The 19,246-nt window shown below is 36.6% G+C and overlaps 1 protein-coding gene across 17 annotated transcripts in view; it reads left to right on the forward strand.

Moving 5' to 3' along the window:
- Positions 1 to 19,246, forward strand: part of MBNL1 (muscleblind like splicing regulator 1) — a 196,352-nt gene that overhangs the window by 64,943 nt on the left and 112,163 nt on the right. For 2 of the 17 annotated variants that reach the window (XM_060197634.1, XM_060197635.1), the window contains exons 2-3: positions 12,495 to 12,613; positions 15,507 to 16,034. The exons of 14 other annotated variants lie outside the window; for them this stretch is intronic. The gene's annotated coding sequence lies outside the window, so the exon portion shown is untranslated. The remainder of the gene's footprint in view (positions 1 to 12,494; positions 12,614 to 15,506; positions 16,035 to 19,246) is intronic. One more of the 17 variants, XM_060197636.1, reaches the window with a different exon arrangement.

Raw genomic sequence — 19,246 nt, forward strand, 5'->3', positions numbered from 1 at the left:
CTGACAGATCTACTCCCAAATTTACTGGAAGAAGCAGTGATAACTGTGCTATCTTGATTTTTATTTTGTTTTGATCCAGACATGCCTACTTGTCATCTGAGACAACATCTTAATTCCTACCTCAAAGCCCATTCATTATTGCATAGATAAGATTCTAATAATGCAGGTAATTACTACTAGGCTCACCACATTACATTCCAGTGCAGCAGTAGGAAAGTCACCTTAGAACTCAACCATAGTCCTAGTGTAACTCATTGCAGTTAGTTTGTAAATTCCCTGTTTTAGTAACTGCCTTCATCATCTGTGAATTTCTATTGCTACCCATAGGTTTGAAGCATCAAAGCTACCCTTTAACTTGCACTGAACTTAAAATGGAACAGCATGCAGCATGTCAAGAGAATTGATAAATCCCGATCCTCATCCCACCCCCAAGATTAAAAAAAAAAAGCTATTAAGCTAATTATAGTCATTACATTATAAATTAGCCCATACATTTCAGTCAAGATGGGCACAACTTAGTCTTTGAAATGGTTCTTTCAGTCAGGGAAATGGAAACTAGTATTGTATACATTAACGCTAAGATGGTTTGACTGGAAATTTCACTCTCAGCCAGTTGTGATATCACTGAGATAAAATTGTGCACCTACAGTCTCATCTCTGTTTGATAACTGGTCTGGAAAAAATTAATTTAGTTAAGTAATAAGATTGCTTCTTTGGGTTATTTTATGCACTAGGTAACAGCGCTATTGATTGATTAGAAATTCACCACTCATTCTGTGAGTTTTCTTTTGTAAGGCAGTGAACTGAGAAAGTGACCTTTTTCTGCCAATCATAAATTTCATGAGTAGAAATCAATAGTTAAATTGACCCATTAAAATTTGCTTGGTCCTAGCTATTGAGACAGGAACACCAGCAAACAACGTATATGGACTAATAGATTCTAGTAAGGCTTCAAACATCTTTTAATTTAAAAAAAAAATTATCTTTATTTATGTATTACATAGAGACAGCCAGAAAATTGAGAGGGAAGGGGTTGATAGAGAGGGAGAAAGAGAGAGAGACTACTGCAACAGTGCTTCACCACTCGCAAAGCTTGACCCCCTTGCAGGTGGGGACCAGGGGCTTGAACCTAGGTCCTTTGCATTGTGGCATATGCACTCAGCAAAGTGCGCCACCACCTGGCCCCCCCAAACATCTTTTGATGATAGAATAACTTTCACATAAGACGTTGTTGATGAGTTTCATCCGAGCCCATTCAAGCCAGCATGCTGTTAACTAATGGGTAGATAAGCTGGGAGGTAGGTTCCTCAGAGTCAGACACTATTGGTACGTGAATAGTTTAGAGGAATGTCTTTAAAATAATGGGTTAAGCGGGAGTCGGGTGGTAGCGCAGCAGGTTAAGCACACGTGGTGCAAAGCACAAGGACCGGAATTCCCCACTTGCAGGGGAGTCGCTTCACAAGCAGTGAAGCAGGTCTGCAGGTGTCTTAATCTTTCTCTCCCACTCTCTGTCTTCCCCTCCTCTCTTCATTTCTCTCTGTCCTGTCCAACAACGACGACATCAATAACAACAATAACAATAACTACAACAACAATAAAAAACAAGGGCAACAAAAGGGAAAATAAATTAAAAAAAAAGAATAAAATCTTAAAAAATAGGTTAAATATATTAATATATGATAGTTTGAAATCCCTTGTAGAGTTGCATATCCTTTAGATAAAAATCTGTATTTTTACATATAAATGTTACATTACATATAGTGTAAATCATATCAAATGTCAGCATATAGTACAATACACTGTATATTTTACTTATATAAGTCTAGCCCTGTGATTAGCTTTTTTTGCCTTCTTTTCTTCTGTCAATACCATTGCATACCATGGAGATGACAAATAGTTTGCAAAGCACAGGGTATAAAAAATAATCTCCCATTCAGTGGTTGAAGGATCTGTTGCTGACCCAAATCAAATAGTTTTTTTTTTTTTCCAACTGTGCTTTCATTTTCATCTTTTCAAGATGGGAATCCTCTTGTGTGCTCCCTGAGGGAGGAATAGTTTAGCAGGAAATCACTTCCTAATCACAGTTCATTAATCACATAGAAGGGATACTTTTTTTTTTTTTTAAAGCTCCAACTGCATCACTCATAGCAAATGTTTCTGTGAGGAAGGACTTAATTTCATTGCCTCTTACATACTGCAATCTTTGTATTCCTTAGAAGTCCATTTCAAATATAATTTGACTACCCTTCATGTTCAGAGATAACCATTTCAACTTTTCTTAGACTTTCTTGTGAACCTTGCAGTGCTGTCATGACCTGTTACTACCCTGTAACTTTACTCTTCTTGTAGAGCTTAGTGACATTTTTGATGGTGGTGTGTTAAGGTACTGGTTTTCCAACTCACACACAGTGAGCTCTTGAGGACAGATTGAAGTTGGCCAAGGTGGGAACATTTAACCCACGGAAAGAGGCAAATGCTGCAACTCAGGGTCTTTCCTTTCCCAGAGAGCTGCTTCTTGAACTCTTTTAACATTAACTGTACTCTGGTGTCTTTTATTTATCTGCAAGATAGGGATAATAGTAGTATGACTTCAGGGCAGCTTTGAGGTAGACTCAGAAATAACCTCTCTCAGTATATTAGCAAAATGTCTGTTGTACAGCAAGCACTCTGATGACACTACCTTTCATCTCTTGCACTATAATTCATAGATATTTATTGATCCCTTCCATAAGTACTTAGCATTTTGCTGAATCCAGTGGGTGATTGGTTGAAATGCATTTCCTCTAACATGGTTTTAGTTACAGTGCCATGTGGTAAAAGAATTCAGCGTTCCAGTCTAATGTCCTTTGCCCTTTCTATCTTTCTGCTTAGAATTTTTTGTCTTACATGAGGTTAGCACAGGCTTTTCACTATAAGTTTATCTCTTGTGGGAAGCGTTTCCTCGACCAGCCCTGGTCTTGTTAGTGTCCTTCTTTCTGCAGTGTTCCTAACCTCTGTTTTTTTGAACTACTTCTGGCACATGAGTCACACCTGCACATACATCTTCTTTCCTCTCTGCATTTGAGTGGGTGGCGTTATGATGTAATATTTTTTGAGTTCTTAACCATTTAATGAAAGACTTGGAAGGTAGTATCCCTGCTTAAAATAGTAAGCAACATGGATGGATGTTGGTTGAAGTAATCGGATATGGACTTTGTTCACAGAAAGCTGTTTATTGGCTGATTCCACATGTGACATGAGGGTGGTGAAGGGGCACTTTAATAAGTGTTTTCGATAATGTAGGTTTTTTTTTTTCCAAAGTCTATACATTATTCTCTTCCACATAAACACATCTAGGAAATAAGTACATCAGTCTGTTACTAACGTGAGCATTTATGTTCAGGGCTAAGTCATCTATATATCAGTAGCAAAGCCCACTTTGTAAATAATACCTTGTGATTTCAGATCAGGAGTATGGAATTAAAAAAAAGGCTTTCAGATATTAAATCATACATATTTTTTCTTTTTGAGGTTTTTCTTTCGTAACTTTTGAAAGTTATTACCATTTTTAAGCATGCACAAAACTAGAGAATAGTGTACTTCCACCTTATTAGTCACAATATTGAAAACTTATCTCTACCTAGGAGCATTTTGCCTACCCTGTTTTATTTCTTTCACGTTTTTTAAATTTTTTTTTTTTTGTCATTTTATTATTGGATAGAGACAGAGAAATTGAGAGGGGAGGAATAGAGAGGAAAGAGACAGAGAGACACCTGCAGCACTGCTTCACCACTTGTGAAGCTTTCCCTCTGCAGGTGGGGACCAGGGGCTTGAACCTGGGTCCTTTTGCACAATGTGTGTGCTTAACCAGGTGCCCCAACACCTGGCCCCCTTCCATGTATGTTTTGTCCTTGATGTGTTTTAAAACAAATCTCAGTTGGTCCTTTACTTATACATTCCTCAATAGTATTTCCAGCTAATGGCAGTTTTAGATATAACTTTTTATCCAAATATCTGAAAATTAACTATAATTTTGTTTAAACACTTTATATTCACTTTATGCCCAGTGTTTCTTAGATTGTCACAGCATTATTAGTATTTTTTTTAGGAGAATTACTCAGGTGAGCCTCTAGATAAGATTTACACATGCCAATTGGATTTGATATCTTTTGAGATTTTTTAAAATCTGTGATAGTCCCTCTCTTGGGCCCCCTGTGCTTTTGCCGGAAAAAATTGACATCAATGTCCTGGAGAATTCCTAAACTTCTGAATGTACTTAATTGTTTGCTGTAGTGCCATTTCATTTATTTTTCCATCATCTCTATTTTCTATAGACCAGAAAATAAAGATATAAGTTGAGTCAAACTTTAATTTTATTTAGTTTTATTAGGTGAGAATATTTCCTAGGTGGCACCATTTCTGACTGCCACAGGGACGGCATGGTATTACCCCCTATCCCTTTTTGTATATATATTTATTTATTTTATATTGAGAGAAAGAGGTGGGGGAGGGGAGAGGGAGAGAGAGAGAGAGACACAGAAAGACCAGAGCACTGCTCAACTCTGGTTTATCATGGTTCTGGGGATTGAACCTGGAACCTCAGAGCCTCAGGCATGAGCGTCTTTTGCATAACTGTTATGCTTTCTCCTCAGCCAGTTTTTTTTTTTTTCTCCCTAGGAAAAAGAATTCTTTTTAAAAAAATTTCTTTATTGGGGAATTAATGTTTTACATTTGACAGTAAATACAATAGTTTGTACATACATAACATTTCTCAATTTTCCATATAACAATACAGCCCCCACTAGGTCCTCTGTCATCCCTTTTGGACCTATATATCCCCCCCCCCCCCAGAGTCTTACTTTTTTTGTGCAATACACCAACTCCAGTCCAAGTTCTGCTTATTGTTTTCTCTTCTGGTCTTGTTTTTCAACTTCTGCCTGTGGGTGAGATCATCCCATACTTGTTGAAAGGATGATTTCTAATTAAATTATTCCTGCTGCATTTATTACCTGGGATTTTTCCTCCAGGAACTTTTGCCTTACAAGCTAATTACGAGCTCTACAAACATAGTTTATGCTTGAAAGGTAGAGAAGATGTATGATTTATTTGTCATTTTTCAGAGACAGACACTGGCTTCTGTTTGTCAAAGTATTCTTTTTTTAAAAAATTTTTTAAAATATTTATTTTATTTATTTATTCCCTTTTGTTGCCCTTGTTGTTTTATTGTTGTAGCTATTATTGTTGTTGTCGTTGTTGGATAGGACAGAGAGAAATGGAGAGAGGAGGGGAAGACAGAGAGGAGGAGAGAAAGATAGACACCTGCAGACCTGCTTCACCGCCTGTGAAGCGACTCCCCTGCAGGTGGGGAGCCGGGGTTCGAACCGGGATCCTTATGCTGATCCTTGTGCTTTGCGCCACCTGCGCTTAACCCGCTGCGCTACAGCCCGACTCCCTGTCAAAGTATTCTTATTTGTTGGTGCTGTAGTTATTTGTGTCTAGAATATACAGTTTGAGTTTATTTTTCACTTACTATGTGAGTTAAAAAAATAGCCATTTATAGCAAGCTTTTTTTTTTTTTTGCTTACTATAATGTTTGTGCTGTACATTTAAACCAACATTATTTTTAGATGACTGTAGAGTCTTTGACCTTTGTGTTTCAAATAAGGTCTGTAAAGGGTTTTGAAAGTAAACTCGTTCCTGCTGTCCTGCCCCCTGTCATTCCTCCCTGTTCCCAATAGTGTGTGTGTGTGTTAAAAAGAAGCTAATTTTTATTATTTCAGAAAAAAAGGATACAATGGGATACCCCAAGACTAAATTTGATAAAATACCATGTTATTTAAACATAAACAGATATTTGAGTGCAGTCTGACTTGTGTTTTCAGGAAGTAAGGGTTACATTTTAGGGTTTGCCTTCATTTCCTATAATTAAAGTATGTTTTGTCGAGATTTCTTTTTTTTTAATATTTATTTTATTTATTTATTCCCTTTTGTTGCCCTTGTTGTTTTATTGTTGTAGTTATTATTGTTGTTGTCATTGTTGGATAGGACAGAGAGAAATGGAGAGAGGAGGGGAAGACAGAGAGGGGGAGAGAAAGACAGACACATGCAGACCTGCTTCACCGCCTGTGAAGCGACTCCCCTGCAGGTGGGGAGCCGGGGTTCGAACAGGGATCCTTATGCCGGTCCTTGTGCTTTGCGCCACCTGCGCTTAACCCGCTGTGCTATAGCCCGACTCCCTTGTCGAGATTTCTTATGTGTGCTTTTGGATTTTAGAAAATGGAGCCTTTCAAAATTCAAAGGCTTGTAGTAATAGCTAGTGTGAGACTTGTAAGACTCCTGTTTCCTAAGGGATTCTGTGACTAGGGGACAAAAAATATGATAAAATGTTGAATTCCCCCCAAAAAAGTATACTTTGTGAATCTTCAGGTATGAATCCTATAGTTTTCTTAAGCAACTTTTAGATTATTTAAGTACTCATTGTAATTCTAAAACTTCTGAGATGTTGTCTCTATAATAGACACTTGATTTTTTTTCCCCCGTGTTCAGATACCATGATCTCACCATTATGATTTGAGATTAAGGTAAAAGGCAAAGAAATTCTTGGCATAAAATTAAAGGTAGTTTTTTTTGCAATTGAAAATATGACAGAAAATCTTTTTATTCTGTTTAGATTTTTTTTGCATGTTTTATGATATTTTGATTATGTGCTAGGAAGCAAGAAGGAAGCAAAATAACTTTCAAAGAAATGGTATTATTCTTTGCTTTGTTAACAGCTTATCAGGAAATTTGAAAGGAGACAAATCACTAAGCCTTTTAATTGTATCTGGTTAACTCCTAGGGGGAGCCTTAATTTAACATTGGAGATCTGCAAATGGTTATTTATATTATGTGAACTGAAATAATAGTTGCGTCTTTTGACTTGAGGAAACAGCTTAATGTGTGCAGCACAACAATTGGCAAAATGTCTCTAGTACATAAGTATTGACCAGTTTAAGCTCTGAAAGGGAAGGCTAGCATGACTAGTGAGAAAAAAATAAACGTTACACAATGTGAAAAGAATACTAGGGGAAAAACTGACAAGAGTAGAATAACAGGAAGATTAGTCATTTCTGGGAGGGGAAAAAAAAAAGGTGGGAAGCGGGGAAGAAATATTTTAAACAGGAATGTAGAACTGGAAGTGCCAGTGCTAAAAGACAGATACAGGCTAATTTAGGAGTGAAACTAGCCTTTAAAACAATGAATAATTCTGGTCACCCTTAATTAAAAAGCATTGCATTTATATCAATAACAAACAAAATGAAAAAAGGAAGATGTCTCAGTCAGAAATCAAGAGACTCCTATACAATCAGAGAAGGATGTTTACTCCTTAGCTTGAATTGCTAGGCTTGATTTAAGGTTAAGAAGCAATGCCAAATGCCCATAAAGGTATAAAGGTGTTTTTCTTTTTTTCCCCCCTAGAACAAAATAATTTCTGTTGTTTTGCTCTTTTCAAGCACTGAATTAAGATGAAAATGTCTAGAGATTATAAAATCAATTTATATATATATATATATTTATTTATTTTACCAGAGCACTGCTCAGCTCTGGCTTGTGGTGGTAGGGATTGAACCTGGGACTTTGGAGTCTCAGGCATGAGAGTCTGTTTGCATAACCATTATGCTATCTACCCCCACCCAATATGCTATTTTATTTCAAATTTTACTCATATAGTTATTTGATAAGGGAAGGATTAACAGTCTCCAAATCTTTCAAGGATTATCTTGCTAAACTCTCTAAAATATAAATTCTTAGTCACTGTATATCTTACAAAAACGTGTTAACTGCCCCTGTAACAGAAAACAAGCTCACATGTTTATATGAGTGAGTGTGTATCTGTGTATTGGTGAAATTTCATAAATCCTTTTTCCCCCCTTTTGTTGCCCTTGTTGTTGTAGCCTTGTGATTATTATTGTTGTTGATGTCATCGTTGTTGGATAGGACAGAGAGAAATGGAGAGAGGAGGGGAAGACAGAGAGGGGGAGAGAAAGATAGACACCTACAGACCTGCCTGTGAAGCGACTCCCCTGCAGGTGGGGATCCGGGGGCTTGAACCCGGATCCTTCCGCCTGTCCTTGCGCTTTGTGCCAAGTGCACTTAACTTGCTGTGCTACTGCCCGACCCCCAAATCCTTACTTTTTACATAAGGCATTTAGGTACTCATAGAATGGACTTTTCTATGTACCATTTCCAGCCTTGCTCAGTGTCTTCATCTGTTCAGTGGAAATAAAAACACACTAAGATTTGTATAGTGAGGACTAAGTACACAAGTATGTACAGGTTTGTACCTGAGGTGGAGACAGCATTTTTTCCCTTCTAATTTATAATTCTGTATTCAGAAATGAACACAAGCTTGTGTGACACATAATCCAACTTAATCATGGAAAGATGGGTAATTTGATGATACATTGATAACATAAAATTTTAATTTGTTTTGTGTCCCTGCTATTACAAGTATGAAACCATTACTTCTCTTAGTAATCCCATAGTAACTCCAGTAAATACTAAATAACCTGGAACTTATTTTGAATGAAATAGTTAACTACTGTTAACGATAAGCACAACACCAAACAAAATTTGCTCATTCTTCTATGAAGAAAATTATTAGTCAAATGACATATGGAGCATGTTGAAAGAAAGATACCTATTTAAGAGACTCAAGACTTCTGATCACTGAATTCATAGAAATGCAACATTCCATCAGATAAGTGCTTCCTGTTGATAAAGTGGTGAATTGTGATACTCCCACTGTCCATGAGCACATAACTTGATAAAATGAATTCTAATTTAAGCACAAAATGACCTGTTTGCATGAACACCATATATTATTAAAATATATATATCTGTGTGTCTCTTTCCTCCTCTGCCCTTACCCATGCTAGAACACACATATTCACCCCTCCCTTCCCAACCCTCTCTGCATAGGAAATGTTTATTTTCCTAACTATAGAAAACAAATGTTATCTCCAACACTGAAAGTCCTTCCTTTTCCTGGCTTGGAAAAGACCAATTCTTACTGTGCTACTTGCAGTTTTCTTTAGCTGGTTTTTCAGTTTATTTTAAGCATGGAATTGTGAGGACAAAATGACTAAGGAATTTGTAGTACATAATTAAACCTTTTAAATTTGAGGTCACTCGTTCACTTCACACTGACTAGTCAAGGATTAGTTATAGTTTGTTCTATGTTTAGTTTTGGGAGAAGCTGAGCTCTTACTGCAGCCTTTCCTGTTGTGATATAAATGTGACCCAGCGTTGGTTCTTACTTAGTTCCATAGTGTCCAAGGAATTGAAGTAGACTCAGTTGGAGTTAACTAATTAAATGACTGTTAATATCTTTGTCTACAAGCAGAATTTCTTTTGTTTGATATCTTTCTAAAAGGGAAATTTCTTAAAATGATTAGAAACATTTATTTCTGTATTTTTAATTGTACTGTTAGTAACAACATTGAGAAGAAAGAACCATAACTGCTGTAAGTTGGATAAGCAGAAAAAACATACATAGAGATATTTTCAGAGATAACAGAGTTGAGTAACTGCATGACTGAGTCATGATATTCCTGGTTTATCATTGGAATGCCAAGGTCAGAAAATTTCTTCATCGCATTATGTAAACACCTGTATGTTATTCTTTCTCATCCCCAAATTTGGCAGAATATGATTTTTAGAATTTTTGGATAATTATTATGTTAAATTCACTGTTAATTTTGACCATAGGTAAATTTAAAACTTTTGAGCCCATCAAACTTATGAGGGTACAATTGCTTATGTTAATTCTACTGCACTAGGAATTCTGCAGAGTAGAATTGTCTAGAAATTAGGTAAAGAATTGCCATCTTCTTTCTACGGCAACTTGTGATAGTAATGATGACTAAACAGACTAATGTGTCATCTCAAGCTCTACCACAGGAGCATCTATATTCCTTTTTGTTAAATGTCACCAAAATAACGGGAGCTCTGATAGCTTGTGGATAAATTCAGACAAAGGTAAATGCCTTCTCCAAAACTCTTATTTTCTCTCTGAACTTCTCTTGAGATGCTAATATATGTTAGGTGAAAATAAAAGAAAAACCACAGTTCGCCAGTTAGTTCAGAGAGTAAGACTTGCTGCCAAATAAAAGCAGTAGATTGATTTCTGGGTTCTTCATTGGTTTTTCAGTCTGGGGCCCTAGGTGCTTGATGGAGCTGTCTGAGCTTTACCCAGATGCCTCTGTGTCCTGAGGAATGGATTCAAGGACAGCTATTGTAGCTGCTGAATATTCAAGAAAGTGTCTTGGTCCAAAGTTGGTTTCTGCCCCTATCTCAAAGAGTGAGCTTGGATTTTCTCAACCTTCCTCTAAGCTCACAGTTGTCTTGGCCCTATACATAATTAAATTTATTTGCCAGTGATGGGAATACAGTATGACTTCCAGAACTGGTAATCTCCCAACCAGAATGACCTACACTGTGATGATAATAAGGTCATTGCCTATTCCTGTTTCTGAAAATATGATACACTTGAAAAAGTGTGAAAACTGAATTGTTCCCAAACTCCTAAAAGCATCAGAAAATTATATAAAATGCTTTCTAATTTCTAAATCAACTTAACACCGTTAAGATAAAACATAGATGTAGAATTCTATACAGTATAGACTTAAATGGACTTTGTATGTAGTTAATTTTTGAAAAGAGACACGGATGTCAGAACTCCTCTCTTCAGTTTTCTAGATAGATAAACCATCCTTGTTCCCTTTCTCAAAATGATCTGACCTCCATTGGTTTTCAAGAATCAGTGGAGAAGTTAGGTCTAAAACCATAATTTCAAGAGCTATCAATATATACCTCAGTTCCAAAGTTTGCATTTGCTACGTAGCAGTTGTAGGGCCAACAATTTGTTCTAACTGGAACTGTGTCTGCCTACATTGTTGGGCCATAAATCTTAAGTAAATTAATACCTTTAAAAGGTCTAAGCAACATTAGGCTATATGGTATTTACTAGTCACATACTAGACAACATTCAATATGGGTATGATGTGAAGACTTTCTGATATCTACCTTGTTAAAGATAAATTTGCAGCATGCAAATAAATAAAATCAAAACTAGTGTTAGGTTTAATGAAATGCTTGAGTAATGCTAGCTCTGAAACTCTACAAAGAGTTCAAATCACTAGTGAGCTTTGTGACTTTAAACACGAAAACTGTTTCATTTACAAAGCAAAGTAGTAATAATATCTGACCTATAGTTGTTTGAAGACTGAAAGAGATCATAGATGTAAAACACTGAATGCCCTTCATGACTACTGAATATCTATTAGCCATTGTTCTCATTGTGACTTTGATGGTGAAGTGAACTGTGCAAGTATTAACACTTGAGGAATACATTATGCTCAGAATCTCTGTGTATAGGCTTTTAATTTTGGTAATGAAGATTGCTATCATCTACTTAGCAGATAATTCATGTTTTGGTGTTTATAATTCTTATCTAATAAGGAATATTTACTTATTAGGAAAATAATACCACTTTTTTTACTTATGCTTTTAAACGATTTAAATTTCATAAATCTCTTGATACTTTGTCATAGCTATTGAATTTTAGCTGTGGATCAATTGTTTAAATATGAAAAAATAAAAAAGCATTGCTCATGATGCTACCTGCTTAACTCTATTGTCTAACCATATTTGAGCCACTCTTTAAGTTGAGCATTACTGGGGGATAAAATTATAAGCAAACTTTTGAGTAACATCAAAATGGGAATGAAACATAGAAGCAAAAAAGTCATTGTTACTTCCATAAAAGAAAGATCATCCGATCTGTATTTCCCTCTCTGTTGGGACTGTTGTAAAGATTAGGAAAGCATTAGCATTTACAGAAAGTGATTCTGTGCCAAGAAGACAGAATCTTAAGAAAGAAGTAACCAAAATTGTACAATGGCATTCATTTTACATGTAACAGCTTTTTTTTTTTTCATTAGCAGGAAACTTTGGGGGTTATCTCCTTGCTTATTAAGAATAGGTAGGGTGAGTGAAATTTTAAGAAGTTATCCAAAAACATAAAGCATAAAAGGGGTCAGGAGAGATTACTCAGTGATGTGCATGTGAGAGGTTCCAAGTTCAATCTGTAGTGTCACTAATCACCGGAACTGAAAGGTGCTCATTTAAAATAGTAAATAAACTAGAATAAGGTAAATTTTAAAGAACATGTCTTCCTTCTATAGGCTTAGAAATGTAGAATTTTGTAGTAACAGTATACTTATCACCTTACTTGGGTAGCAGATTTTAGCATGCTCGTAGGAAAACACCTGTTTTGACACTCTGGTGGGGAAGGTGCAAACATACGGGCCAACTCCGTCAAGGTGCGGAGTAAACAAGAATGCTTTGGCTAGCATCCTGCAAGGAGCTGGGTCTGAACGGGCTGCTCCAGCTTCTGCTGCTGCTGCTGCTGCTAATATTGCTGGGAGGAGAAAGTAGCTGACCTGGCATATTCTTTACTCTCGGAGCTGCAGCAGTCACTCAGGAAATGTTGTTAAGGGGAACCTACTGGAACCTTTTCATGACATCATGGCAAGAAGAAGCTGTATCTTATCTATTGAAGATAAAGCATGGAGTTGGCTAATGGATGCTGGTGAGTCAATAAGGCAAATGGGGAGCCAGTTCATTTAGATGTTTTGGTCGACCAGCTGTCCATTTGGGGACCTTCATGGGAAAATGGCCTCCTATGTTCTGAACATTTGTAATTTGTAGTAGAGCAGACAAGTTTCTACCACTAGCCACCTGACCTGTGGCCCTTGCCTGTGTTGCACACATTGGGTCACATCCATTCCAGGTTTACTCCCTGGAGGTAGGAATCCTGAAATTTGTGATCTGTGTAAGTACATGGAACGTAATTTTCCATTTTATCTCCCAGTCACTATAATCTTTAACCTTGGTCATTTCACTTGACCCACAGTGATGATAAAAAATATTAGCATATGAAGACAGTTATTTTTCCTTGCCATTCTAAATCAGCACTTCACTTTATTTGCTTTAAATCCAGAACTTATATAATATGCATAATTCTTGTCAAGACCCTTCTCTTTGAGTTGAAGATAGCAATGTAAATTGGGTAGTAAAGTACTGTTTCTGTAGGTTGTATACAGGATGACTTTTTGATGTTAGCAGTAAGGAAACTTCATTGCTAATATATTTATGTGCCATCACTAGGTGGTTTCCTTGAGCATGTTTCCTTATTGGTCAGAGGAATCATTTGAATTAGCTACCTCAATTTTTCTCACGTAGGGATTTTTCTCACTCTAGAATTTTCTTTTTCCAAAGTAGGAGGCCTATTTTGAGACAACTTAATATGTGATTTGAAATGTGAATTGTGCCAATTGATAGTTTACTGGTGCTTTCATTTAAAGATTAGAAGAAATAGAAGTACTGTGTTTTTTTCACCCCTCTCATAGAGGTGTAGATCAGAATTTCTGGATTACTTAATGTGTGATTGAAGGCAGATAAGTTTAGGAATTTATAGCGGCATACTAAAACCCTTGAGAAGTCATTTAGGGAGATACTTGTTTAACTTTAAGCAAAACTTATTAAGAAGTTCATTAGACTAATTTACACCCCCTGCACCCCAACCCATACACACTTTGGGGGCAGTTCCTTCTCCACACATACACTGCCATTCAGTGGGCAGGTATTTCTTGAGTGCCTGCAGTCTTGATAGATGAACTACACCTGAATGGACTGTGAGTCCAGTTGTCAAAAATTTCTCCCCTTATGATGGGAGAACTTAACAACTTTAAGACGGTCTGATCTGAACTTATAGCTTAAGTAGGATGCTTTGTTACTAATAAAATGTTTATTTAAAAAATGCCAGTGCTAATTTTCCCGTTTCCAATGAAAATAATTGTGACATGCCATAAAGATTTATAAAAATGAATGAACTGTATCATTTCACTTTGGTTACATTCATTCACTTCCTGTCTTTTCATTCATGTATGTTTCCCCCCCCCCTTTTTTGCTTTAGTTTTTGATTTCATTGTTAAAAATGATTTTGAGTAGTGAGATTGCGAACAAAGGTCAGGAATAAAAGGTTATTTATATTTTTATTTAAAGTCAGGCTATTACTAAAAAAAAAATCATCTATTTGTTTTCTAAAATAAAGGTTCGCCCATTCTTTCTGCAAGCTTCTCAGACTGACATGGTTGTGTTTTCTAAAAACTAAGTTTTTGTTCAAAGGAATAACTAACTTTAGGAACTAAACAGTGAAAGTATTTTTGAAGAGAAATTCAGATCCTTCATATTCTCTTAAAACATCCCAGTTTCTCAAGGTCAAAATGCTATCTTTTTAGATAATATTTATTATTATTTTTATAGTATGAGTCATTTCATTTTTTAAAAAAATGTCTGAGGTTTGGTGTTTTAGTGGACATACATGAGTTTATCCATTTAGACTTGGCTTTTATTGCTTGTCATAAACTATACCTATATTTGGTTTACTTGTGCATACATATATATAAACCAAACATACAGTAAGTAAATGTGTAGTTAGTTGGGTAATTTAATGTTGGAGAAGAGGGTTGGCTATCAGCCCTTTCTAGCACATGAGCGTTTGTGTTTAGCACATGAGCGTTTGTGCTATTTCACACCAAATAAAGTAGATTGATTACTGTTGCTGTTTTGTCAACTTGGATTTAAATAAGTACTTTTAAGTCAAGAATACTACACACATAGTTGATATCATACAGTATGTATTCTTTTTATTTGATTCCAAGACAAGTAATACAATTCTGTGTAGTTAGTTATTTTGACAGAAAGCTCTGTCAGCTCTATTTTTAGACTCTTACTTGATTTCATGCATTTCTTAAAGCAAAATTGTCTTAGGGTCTACCTACTATAGCATTTTAATATTTAGTATTTGGTGGGCTTCTCAAGATGAGTCTCATGAGGGGTTCTAGGCAGTTGAAGAGTCTGAATATCAGTTAATAAGCTATAAACATCTCCATGGAAAACACAACATTATGAATCCTAGGGTCAGGAGAATTTTAGTTAGTAGTTTATCTCACAATTCATTAAAATTTACTAAGCAGTCACACTTTCTTTCCATCTTTGTTTTTTTTTTCCCCTCTATTTTCTTTTACCTCTTGCCTTTCTCATCTCTAAACACTCATTGTTCACTTGCTTCTTTTCCTTCATATTCTCTTGTCTATGGAAGTCTTCTAATTTCTCTCATCTGGTCACAGTAGAAAGTGATGTATTTGATTAAACATGTGTTGTATTTACTGGAAAGGACAACATTTCATTGTTTCTGGAGTTTTAGAAATGAGCTGAGTTGAACCGTCTATCTTTTCATTTTTCTCCTCCTCTACTGAAGGGCAGCTCTGCTCCCAGTGACACTTTGTAATGTAAACTTCCTTATCTTAATGAAAATGTCGTGATGGCAAGAGTTAGGAATTTTTGATGTCACTTATTAAATTTTGAACCTCAAGTAAAGCGGACATACTATAATGTGTCTTCCTTACTTTTCTTTCTAGAACTAAAACTCCTTATGCCTCCACTGTGTTTGGCTTTCTTCCGGGATGCTAGAATGGCCTCTCTGTATTTTGTTGCATTTCCCCATTGCTTCTTGTGTTCTGGCGGGGAATTTTGGTGATTCTTTTCAAGCGCCCCCTGAGCTCTGTGCCAGTTGTCCCCCTCCCCCAGGGTCTTGTGCTGTGTGGTCCTGTTCCCACTTCCTGGGCCTGTCTGTTGACAGAGCTTTGGGTTCCCCCATGGCTGCCTCTGAAGCCTGTGAGGGCGGGAACATTCCCTCCCTGCTGCTACAATTGAGCCCGTGCTGGCTTCCTACCACGTTGCCCTCTACACTTGCTTCCCAAGCTTTGGCTGTGGCTCGTGACCCTGCTGTCGAAACCCTGAAGCTTTCCTAGCTGGACACTCAGTGGTAGCAGCAGGTGTTGGGATTTCTCAAGCCCCTAAGACCCTGAGAACAAGACAATGGCTGTTTGACCTAGACCTCAGGAGTTCTCAGAGCACCAAGAAACCTCTTCAGAAGATATGTAAAGGTAAGATTCCCATTTCTCCAGGGAGCTGTTTTAGGAGCTAGAAAAACTTATAGCCAGGGATAAAATGGAGATTAAGCTGTAGGATATGGGGGGCGGGGGGAGGCAAGAAGGGGTGGGAGAATGTGTTTGATGATAAAACCCAACCGTGAGTCTTATTGAAAACACTTCTAAGCATTTTATGTGACAGCCACATTTTGAATTTATTTATATTAAACTCGGCATTGAATAGCTTTAAATATGTTTTCACTCATTGACATAGAATCTTTGACGAATTTCTGTACCATATGTATTATACAGCTAGTAAGATAAATCCGTTTTAGAGTTTAAAAAGCTAGCATAATATTGAAATTTCTTACTATAGCAAGTGTCTGTATTTTATTTATCCTATGAGTGTTCAAACTTGAAATCATTAAATGACCATATCCTCAATTGTTTAAACTCAGATCCTTAAATCTAGGATTAATCATAATGGAAATGGAAGAGCAATAAAGATCATGCTAATGCTAGACTGGTTTATTGCATTCTTCTTCTTCTCCTTCTCCTTCTCCTTTTGTCAGAAATTGCTGCAGAGCATTCTGTGTGGAGAAACCTATTATATTTCCAGGTTTTTTTTTTTTTTCTTTCTATAGGGAATTATTCTTCTAGCACTTTTTTTTTTTTTTTGGGTGGGTAGTCATTTGCTATAGTTATAAGTAACCTGGATGAAGGATGTATGTGGAGGGTGTGTGTGTATGGGTGATGTCTAGGAGAGAGAGATCAGTAGCATCTAAGAGTCAGCAAAACAATCATCTCTTGTTTGTGGGAACTCGTTTATTTACAACTGCTTAAAATTATTATCTTTATTTATTGGATAGAGACAGCCAGAAATTGAGAGGAGAAAGGGAGATAGAGAGAGAGACACCTGCAGCACTGCTTCACCACTCGCAAAGCTTTCCCCTTGCAGGTGGGGACCGGGGGCTTGAACCTGGTCCTTGTGCACCGTAATATGTACGCTCAACCAGGTGTGCCACCACCTGGCCCCTTATAATCGTTTACCCTGTCTCTATCCTAGGCATTAGTCTGTTCTGTGATAAAGTATTAAGGCTCTTCTAATTTGAGCTGATTAATGGCCTTATTATCAATATATATATATATATATATATATATATATATATATATATATTTTTTTTTTTTTCTTGATACAATGCAGACCTGCTTCACTGCCTGTGAAACGACTCCCCTGCAGGTGGGGAGCCGGGGGCTTGAACCGGGATCCTTACGTTGGTCCTTGCGCTTTGCGCCACGTGTGCTTAACCACTGCGCTACCACCCGACTCCCATCAATTTATATCTTATTCTCTTCCCTCTTCCCCCCCTTTTTTTCTGCTCAATATGAGCGTGACCTGTTAATTGATTTCCTATAGTTGAAATCAAGGCTATTAGTGTACTGTCACATTTAAACTTGTGTTTTTGTTTTACTAGCCAAATGTGCCACTGATTTTTTTTTTTCAACTGAAAAAGAAAAATGTTCACTCTTAGCTGTGAACAAAGTGAAAGAAAAGATTTGTCTTTAATAATGCTTAATTAGGATGCTCACTTTTAAAACTGAAAGATGCTCATCAACTTGTTTTATTTATATTTGAAAGTAACTTTTATTTCTGGTAGATCACAAAGTATAAGTAGAATGTTTTGAAGTCTGTCTAGTGCTTTAAGTTGGTTAATTGGTTTCAGATGTAAAATGGAAAAAAGGGGAACATTAATGCTTGGAATCTTAACATTTATAATGAGTTTTTTTTTCTATATTTCTTGCCACAGGCATTTTTGTGCTCACACAGTTCCACTGCTCCCAATGGACTCACTTTTTTTTTTTTTTCCTTCGTTCAGTATCAGATGGAGGTAGAGAAGAAGAGAGGAGAAGAAAGGAAATCAGAGGAAAGGAGAAGGGAGGTAGGGAGACAGGGAGAGAATAGATACACCATAGTCCTACTTTGTTACTTGGGAAGCTTTCTCTGTACAGGGTGCTTCATGTGGTGGCCGGAACATAACCCCCAGGTCCCTGTACATCTGTGCATGGACTTTGCCAGTTGAGCAATTTTTTTTCCTTCGTTCAGTATCAGATGGAGGTAGAGAAGAAGAGAGGAGAAGAAAGGAAATCAGAGGAAAGGAGAAGGGAGGTAGGGAGACAGGGAGAGAATAGATACACCATAGTCCTACTTTGTCACTTGGGAAGCTTTCTCTGTACAGGGTGCTTCATGTGGTGGCCGGAACACAACCCCCAGGTCCCTGTACATCTGTGCATGGACTTTGCCAGTTGAGCAATCTCCTGGTCCTGATTTTGCAATTACTTAAGGTATATGACACTGTCTCAAGTTAGGAGATTGTGTTTTTCTCGAATTGCTCTGTTGCTTGCATTTTCCATTTAAAAAGTCCTATCAAGAGTTCCTATAGATCCTTGTAACAAGAAATGAAAATAAATAATATATCTGTAATATATGTACATATATGTCTATGTTATTATATACCATGATATAATTATTTATGTGTGTGTGTTTTAATGATGTTTGAACATTAGTAATTAGATAGATTGAATTCATGTAGACCTATATAAAAGTACTTAAAATTTTTATTGCTTTAAAACTTTCTTTTAAGAGGACATGCAAATTGGTTGCATTTGCTCATTATGAACAAAATAACTTCACTTAAACAAGGCACAGTAGACTAACAGTGGTTCCTTCTTAAAAAAAAATCTAGTGATTACTTTTTAGTGCATATAAAATTTTTACACAATGTCCTAAAATACTAGTGCCATAAGATCTTACTTAGCAACTAGTTGAGTATGGATCAAGAGAACATGAGGGAAAACAAGCAAAGCCCGAGAGGTTCCAGGACTGGGAGACATGCGGGTTTTATAGGGAATGTGGAAGGTTCTTTGCCGTCTTAGAGTTTAAGAAGGCAATAGATACTTATTATTATAACCAAGTTATTTGGGAACTTGGTTTACTTGGAAAATCCCATGGTTAGGATTTACTAACCTTTACATGGGATTTGTACCATATAAGATCTTACCATGATTTATGTTATTTAGTGCTATTTAACTAGCTCATATACTGAGATGACAGGTTGCTTCTGGTCTCCCTAGTCTAAGAGTCTAGGTGATTTCATATTTCAAAAAAATTATTAGAAGTGCATTAATCTTCTTCTTCTTCTAGCGTTTGCCCTTCCGTAGCCAGTCAA

This window comes from Erinaceus europaeus, chromosome 9 (assembly GCF_950295315.1).
Source record: "Erinaceus europaeus chromosome 9, mEriEur2.1, whole genome shotgun sequence".
NCBI classification, from domain to species: domain Eukaryota; kingdom Metazoa; phylum Chordata; class Mammalia; order Eulipotyphla; family Erinaceidae; genus Erinaceus; species Erinaceus europaeus.